The following is an 8,989-nucleotide window of genomic DNA, read 5'->3' as shown; positions in this document are numbered from 1 at the left end:
CGACCTCAAATGGTCCTACTCAATACACTCTAAGTGTACTAGTGTAATTATACAGTCAAGATAAACTGATACATAATTACACTACGACCTTCTAATGGTTTGTTCCTTTCCATTTTGGTCGTGAGCTACTGTTTATAATTTATAAGGTACTGACAACATCATCTTCTGCATGTGACACCACATACTATGTTATCTACAAGATAAATTAATTGAACAACTACAACTAAAGTTAGACAAGTTGACCAAATGTTATGCTTTATTCATGAGGAATTAGTACAAATCGTAGGCTTTCAGTATACACTCCAACAATCTCCCACTTATACTAATGACTAAGTCGCCATATCTTCTACCATACATCCGATTCTCATTCCTCCACATGCCGATCAAAAGCTTTGAAGGGCCTTAGTGAAAGGATCGCCAGGTTATCTGATGCAATCTTGGCGATGACAACTTCTCCTCGCTCACGATATCTCGTATCGGGTACTTGCGCCCTATATGTTTACTTGCCTTATGAGCTCGTGGTTCCTTCGAGTTTGAAACTAGACCACTATTATCACAATAAATTGTGATAATTTTGGGCAAACCAGAATCACATCTAAGTTCATTAGAAAGTTCCCTGAGCCATCGCTTCTTTAGCCTCTGGTCGCTACATACGCTTCCATGGTTGAGTCCAAAACGCATTCCGCTTAACACTCCTCCATGAAATGGCTCCACCTCCTAAAGTAAACACATAGCCCGATGTAGACTTACTGTTATCCCTATCGGATTGGAAATCAATCCATGTAACCCACAAGATCGTCCGCTTGGTAAACTAGCATATAATCTCTTGTCCTTCTCGGTACTTTAATATATGCTTTACCGCATCCAATGTCCTTGTCCAGGTTACTCGATATCTACGACCATGCCCACCAAAATGATATCGTGTCTCGTATATAACATTGCATACATTAGGCTTCCTACACCAAGCATAAGGAACTGCTTTCATGTCCTCTATCTCTTTTGACGTCTTTGGAGACATCTCTTTAGATAGAGCTACTCCATGTCTAAAAGGTAAGAAACCTTTCTTGGAATCCTGCATGCTAAAACGAGCAAGGATTGTATCTATATATGAAGCTTGGGACAGACACAACATTCTTTTCTTACGATCCCTTATAACTTTGATCCCAAGAATGTGTGCACAATCTCCTAAGTCCTTCATATTAAATTGTTTGGACAACCATACCCTTACGTCTGATAATACCTTGACATTGTTGCCAATTAACAAAATATCATCTACGTATAGTACAAGAAATACCACCACGTTTCCGTTACACTTCTTGTATACACAAGACTCATCCGGACACTGAATAAATCCATACGAGTGGATTACTTCATTAAACCGGATGTTCCAAGACCTTGAAGCTTGCTTCAGTCCATAAATGGACCGATTTAGCTTGCACACTAGATGCTCTTTGCCTTTTTCAATGAACCCTTCTGGTTGCTTCATATGAATGTTCTCTTCAAGACTTCCATTAAGGAAAGCTGTCTTGACATTCATTTGCCAAATCTCATAATCCATATGAGCAGCAATAGATAAGAGTATCCGGATAGACTTAAGCATGGCTACCGGTGAAAAAGTCTCCTCATAATCGATTCCCTCTTTCGGAGTGTACCCTTTCGCAACAAGCCTAGCTTTGAAGGTCTCTACCTTCCCGTCTGTCCCTCTTTTCCTTTTGTAGATCCATTTGCATCCAACGGCTTTTACACCATCAGGTGGTTCTACAAGCTCCTAGACCTTATTAGAGTACATAGACTTTATTTCAGAATTCATTGCCTTTTGCCAAGATGCTGCATCTATATCTTGGAGTGCTTCGTCGTATGTTCGTGGATCAGGTTCATGTTTACCCGGGATCAAGTCCGAAGACTCTCCCAAAAACATGAATCTTTCAAGCTACCTTACAACCCTCCCACTACGACGAGGCACTATCTGTGGTTGTGTATCATGTGTGACACGTGTTGCAGTCTCTTGTGGTACTTCATCTTGTACTGTTGGTACTGAAGTAGACATGTCCTCTCTAAGTTCTTCTAAAACAACTTTGCTACTGGGCTTATGATCCATTATATAGTCTTCTTCTAAAAACTGGGCATTGGTGCTAACAATGACCTTCTGATCTTTAGGACTATAAAATAAACCACCTTTCGTTCCTTTGGGATATCCTACAAACACGCGAACTTCTGTACGGGATTCTAACTTATCAGCATCTGGTTTCAGCACATGTGCTGGACTACCCCAAATCCGAATATGTCTTAGACTGGGCTTTCGCCCATTCCACAATTCTATGGGAGTAGAAGAAACTGATTTAGAAGGTACTAAGTTCAGAACGTATACTGCTGTTTCCAAAACGAATTTGGTAATTCTGAATAACTCATCATTGATCTAACCATCTCCATAAGAGTCCTATTCCTTCGCTCTGCTATACCATTCTTGGGGTGTTCCAGGTGCAGACAATTGGGATTGAATCCGGCCTCGATAAGTAATTCCTAAACTCTCCTAAGAGGTATTCGCCACCACGATCCGATCAGTAGTGTCTTGATACTTTTACCTAATCGCTTCTCCACATCGCCTTGTATTCTTTGAACTTATCAAAGCATTCGGACTTCGCGGCGATTAGGTAAATGTATCCATATCTTGAATAATCGCCCATGAAAGAGACAAAATATTCAAAACCTCCTCTTGCCCCGGGAGACATAGGACCACACAAATCAGAGTGAACCAACTCTAACACTTCTTTGGCTCTATACCCCTTGGCCTTGAACGGCCTCTTGGTCATTTTACCTTCCAAGCAAGATTCACAAGTTGGAAAATTTTCCAACTCAAATGAACTCAAAAGTCCATCGGCTATAAGCCTCTGAATCCTACTTAAGTTAATATGACCAAGAGTTAGATGCCAAAGATATGCATGGTTCATTTCCGAAGGTTCTTTTCTCTTATTTGAGTTAGAAGATGAGTTATAAATTTCCATGTTTTACTTTGTGGAAGAAATTGGATTTAAAGTATACAAATTGTCAACTAATGCACCAGAACAGATAATCACTTTATTTCTTTTAATAACTACATCGTTACTGAAAGAAACTGAATATCCATCTAAAAACAGTTTAGAAACTGAAATTAAATTCTTTCTAAAACTGGGTACATAAAGACAATTTCTTAAAATCAAATTTCTATTTCTACTAAAAGATAAGTAGACGTCTCCCACTGCAACAGCTGCCACCTTAGTAGCATTGCCCATGTAGACGGTAATCTCTCCTTCAGATAGTCGTCGGGTTTCCTGGAACCCCTGCAGGGAATTGCAGACATGATCAGTGGCTCCCGTATCTACACACCAGGTGCTGGTAGATAACACCGCTAAACATGTTTCAACAACTAGAGTATGAGATATACCTTTGTTTTGGTTTCTACGAGGACAGTCCGCCTTCCAATGTCCTGCCTGCTTACAGATGAAGCACTTGCCCTTCGGCTTCTTCATTCCAGCTTTAAATCCCGTACTCTGAGATTTATTCACTTTCTTTGCTGAACCAGCTTGTTTCTTCTTCTTCTTTCCTTTCGATTTAGAAGTAGAACCATTTTCAGCATAGTGAATTTGAGCATTGTGACGAAATAATCCTTCTGCTGCTTGAAGTTCTGTCAGTAGTTCCGCTAATGAATAAACCCTCTTATTCATATTATAGTTCAGGCGAATCGCTCAAAACTTCTAGGTAGCGTTTGGAGGATCATATCGATCTGGGTTTCCCCATCAATTTCTCCTCCAAGGATCTGTATCTCATTTAGATAAGCCATCATCTTTAGGATATGATCCCTCACAGGAGTACCCTCTTGCATGGTGGCTGTCATTATCTTTCTCATGGCTTCTTGCCTAGAAGCCCTATCCTGATGACCAAAGAGTTCCTTGAGATTGTTCATAATATCATAGGCTGTTGGTAAATCTTGATGCTGATGTTGCAATACATTTGACATTGAAGCCAAAATGTAACACCGCCATCTCATCTGCTTTACCCATTTCCTATGATATTCAATCTCCTCTTGGGTAGATTCACCGATGGGTGCATCAGGACAATTTCGGTCAGTATAAATTTATAGACAATGTCCAGGTTTCTTTTCCAATCTATGTAGTTTGGTCCAATAAGTCTATTCTGTTGAAGTATGATGGACGGGGGGTTGAAAGTCATCCTAAGAATCACAAATAACTTTTGGTCAGAACTCTAAATTTAGAATAATATTGATTCCTCAAACAATACTATTTTAAATTAACCAACACCTCAAAACACCGTGAATTTTGTATGCCACGTTAGTGTGGACGTATACAAATTCAACATTTGTAAAAGGAGGGTTTTATCCCATTAATTTTATTATCTTGTCAACCTAACTTTTTGACAAATAAAATTAATAGTTGGTGTCTTTTGGTCACACAAATAATAGCAGTGACTCCGATGGGGAGGATACTATTAGATGTGTCTAAGTGTATACCATTACTTGACACTAAGTCCATTAATAAGATTATGCCCCTTCCGTTGGGGAAGATCACACGCTCTTAATTAACTTCCTATAGTCATCCAAAAATGGAAGTCTGTTCTAGTGATCCACAAACAAGCTCATCCGTTATGGAGGAAGGCACTCAGAGACAACGCGCAAGCTTGTTTGCATCACTTACAAACCAGTAATGGAGACCATGGGATTTATTTAAAAATCTCTCTCCCACTTAGTTATTTATAAATGAGGAATTTTAACTATGCTAGCCTACTAAGCATGTAAACTAACACATACACACAGCACAATATAAAAGCAATAAATAGAAAATCTAATTTTCAACTATTATGGCTTTTTTCTCTAGTTGTCCTCCGTGTGTTGTCATCCCAAGCTGCTGCCATATTTGGCCACCGCCACCGGGTCTCGCTGTCGCATCCATCTTGCTCCTAGTTCCGCTGTGCCTCTGGTCCTTAGAAGGTTCCACGCTTTGCAAGATTCGATCCGCGACATAAATAGAATTTTACATTTTGATCCTATATTCCATAAAAGGAATGTACATATATCTAGATCAAAAATGAAATCCTAATAAAACTAAATACAGCTCCTGCTGCATTTTAATACAATCATGCACACACATATAAATGCCCTTGACATGCCCAAGGGTCAAATCACACACATAATAACTAAAAGCCATAATAGTTGGATCCTGCATCCACAAAGTTAGCATATCCTACTATTATCCTGCCTAAATTATGTATGACATGTGCATAATTAAACTAATACCAAATACACAGAGGCAAAACCCTAGCTCTGATACCAATTGTTGCTTGCTACTCGGAAAACCTATAGGTTCCACTGTACAAAAATTTTGTACAAAGGTCTGAACCTTTTCCTAGCTACCATGTGTTCTTTTAAATTAAATTTTGGATCGCCTGCGGAACTTAACACGTTTGATCCAAAACTTAATCTATTTGTTCTTTTAGGTTTTGACTTGGAACTCCTGCGGAACTTTACACGTTCGACCCAAGTCTCCTTAAGTTATTAATTCCATTAAATATTAATTTCCATAATTGGTTCCCAGTACTGACGTGGCGAGGCACATGGCCTTCTTGGATATAGGAGCAACCACCACCGACTAGACAAAACCTTTTATAGAAAGCTAATATTTAATTTCCTAAAATAACTTTAGGTTAACCAAAAAGAACAATCAAATCACAAGGAAAAGAAAAAACAAAAGAACACAGCATCGAAAAAACATATTCGAAATTCTAGAACGTAAGCCTCTTGTATTTGGTATTATTTCCATAAATAACTAGCATAATGCGGAAATAAAAATTACTAGTTATACCTTGCAGAAAAACCTCTTGATCTTCTACCGTATTCCTCTTCTAACCTCGGACGTTGTGTGGGCAATGATCTACCGAGATGAGAAACCACCAACCACCTTCTTCTCCTCCAAGCAAGGTTCGGCCACAAAGGAAAAACTTCACTAAGGAGAAAAACCAAAATACTAACCAAGCTCCAAGAGATGCTAGCTTTCTCTCCTTCTTCTTCTTCTTCTTCAAGTAGTATCCGGCCACCACAAGAGCTCCAAGAGAAAGAGAGAGGTTCGGCCACCACAAGAGGAAGAGAGGGAGAGGATGGCCGGCCACACCAAGGAACAAAAGAGGGAGAGAAATAATAGATGTTGTGTCTCATAAAGGCACCCTCTCCCCTTCTTTTATATTCCTTGGCCTAGGCAAATTAGGAAATTTAATTACAATAAAATTTCCTCAATTTCCTTGACATGATTTAATTGAGAAAAATAAAATAAAATTTCCCAATTAAATTTACATTGGCCGGCCACATCATTGGAGAACAAATTGGACAAGTTTCAATCAACAATTAAAACTTCCTAATTTGTTTCCGGAAATTTTAAAATTAAAATTTCTCTTTAAAAATCTCTACATGGTTAATAAAAGAAATTTCTATAATTTCAATTTTACAACATGTGAATAATTTTTAAAGAGAAAATAAAATATCTCACCAATCTACAAATAAGGAAAGAGATCTAATCTCTTTCTTTAATCTTTTGTAAATTTTACAAGAGAGATAATTTAATTTAAATTCTCTTTAATAAATTATTTCTTCCACATAATAAAAATTAAAATTAAAATTCTTTTTAATTTATTTTGGCCGGCCCTACTAGCTTGGGTTCAAGCTAGGGTCGGCCACCCAATCTTATACCTAGGCCGGCCCTAGCTTGGTCGGCCCCTATTGGGTGGGTATAGAAGGTGGGTATAGGTGGGTATAGAACTCTATAACTAAGAGGCTACGATAGGGACCGAGAGGAGGAATTGGTTTTGGTCTCCCGATAAAATTAAGCATCCCGTGTTCGCCTCGAACACACAACTTAATTTTATCAATGATAATTCATTCCACTAGAGAACTATCATTGAACTACCGCATCAATCCCAAATTACATTTTTGGGCTCTTTCTTATTATGAGTGTGTTAGTCTCCCTGTGTTTAAGATATCGAATGTCCACTAATTAAGTGAGTTACTGACAACTCATTTAATTAATATCTAAGTCCAAGAGTAGTACCACTCAACCTTATCGTCATGTCGGACTAAGTCCACCTGCAGGGTTTAACATGACAATCCTTATGAGCTCCTCTTGGGGACATTATCAACCTAGTATCTCTAGGACACAGTTTCCTTCTATAATCAACAACACACACTATAAGTGATACCATTTCCCAACTTATCGGGCTTATTGATTCATCGAACTAAATCTCACCCATTGATAAATTAAAGAAATAAATATCAAATATATGTGCTTGTTATTATATCAGGATTAAGAGCACACACTTCAATAATAACCGAGGTCTTTGTTTCTTTATAAAGTCAGTATAAAAGAAACGACCTCAAATGGTCCTACTCAATACACTCTAAGTGTACTAGTGTAATTATACAGTCAAGATAAACTGATACCTAATTACACTACGACCTTCTAATGGTTTGTTCCTTTCTATTTTGGTCGTGAGCTACTGTTTATAATTTATAAGGTACTGACAACATCATCTTCTGCATGTGACACCACATACTATGTTATCTACAGTATAAATTAATTGAACAACTACAACTAAATGTAGACAATTTGACCAAATGTGATTCTTTATTCATAATGAATGTTTACAAAGCTTAGGCTTTCAGTATACACTCCAACAGCCAGGTCCTAGAGCCAACTGGACATATGAGGCTTAACTCCCCACTTCTCCTGTGCAAATCTCTCAATATACACTAGGGCGATCCTAGAGTCGGTTGGACATACAGAACTTATTTCCCCACTTTTCTTGTGAAAGTCTCTCAGCATGCATTCGCGCGAACCTAGAGCCGATTGGATCTCTTCTAAGAGACAACATTGTCAGGAAATCGTAACAACTTGTCAGAAAATAACATCTAGTCACTAAAGAATATTCTTTTATTCTGGCATATACACGTAATTGAACCTTCCTCTGCCTAAGGACGGACTACTGTACATACTCAATACAATATATTATGATACCAGACATTCTCTATCGCCTCATTATTACAGAGGTTATGAGAGACGATATAAAAAAGGATCCTCTCCATTGGTCAGGTAGGCGGACGTATCTAAAGACACTCAAATTCTATTGTTTTATTGTTCATCTTTTCCTCCATTTTCACTTGGATACTATTTTGATTTGAGTATCGGAGTATCTACACTAGGGACACCTGGCTCTGTCTGTGGTATGCGTAAATTTGTAGCTCCCAGCTCGAAGTTTCTCCTCTGTCAATATTCTAGCTACACTATCGACCCCTTTGTCTGTGGCATACGGGATTCAACCCCTCACTTCTCCTTGCAAGTCTCTCAGCATACAGTTGTTGGTGCAACCTTAGGTCAAGGTTGACCTGATTGACCAGACTCGAGTTGACTTGACTCGAGTTGTGTTTTGATGTTTGACGAGTTATGTTTGACAATGTTTGACGTGAACAGAAAAGTTGTATCTTGATGTTTTACAAGGATACAAGCTTGGGAGATTGTGGGTGCAACCTGTGGTTAAGGTTGACCTGGTTGACCCGAGGTGAGTTGACCTGACTCAGAAAAGTCCAAGCAGGGAGTTTGGCACGGGAAAAGTCCAAGCAGGAAGCTTGGCATGGGAAAAGTCCAAGCAGGGAGTTTGGCATGGTGAAAAGTCCAAGCAGGGAGTTTGGCATGGTGAAAAGTCCAAACATGGAGCTTGGCACGGGAAAAGTCTAAGTATGGAGACTTGGCACGAAGAAGTCCAAGTATGGAAGCTTGACACATGGGAAGTCGGAGAGGGCTCGGTAGCTCGTTCCCCGAACTGTGGTCAGAGAGGGCTCGGTAGCTCGTTCTCTGGACCGGATGTGGAAAGTCCTGGTGAGTGAAGCCAGGCAGTGGGAAAGTCCTGGTGAGTGAAGCCAGGCAATGGGAAAGTCCTAGTGAGTGAAGCCAGGGAG

This window comes from Zingiber officinale, chromosome 8A, assembly GCF_018446385.1.
Source record: "Zingiber officinale cultivar Zhangliang chromosome 8A, Zo_v1.1, whole genome shotgun sequence".
Lineage (NCBI taxonomy): Eukaryota > Viridiplantae > Streptophyta > Magnoliopsida > Zingiberales > Zingiberaceae > Zingiber > Zingiber officinale.
The sequence above is the reverse complement of the archived record's forward strand: the minus strand, read 5'-3'. Positions refer to the sequence as shown.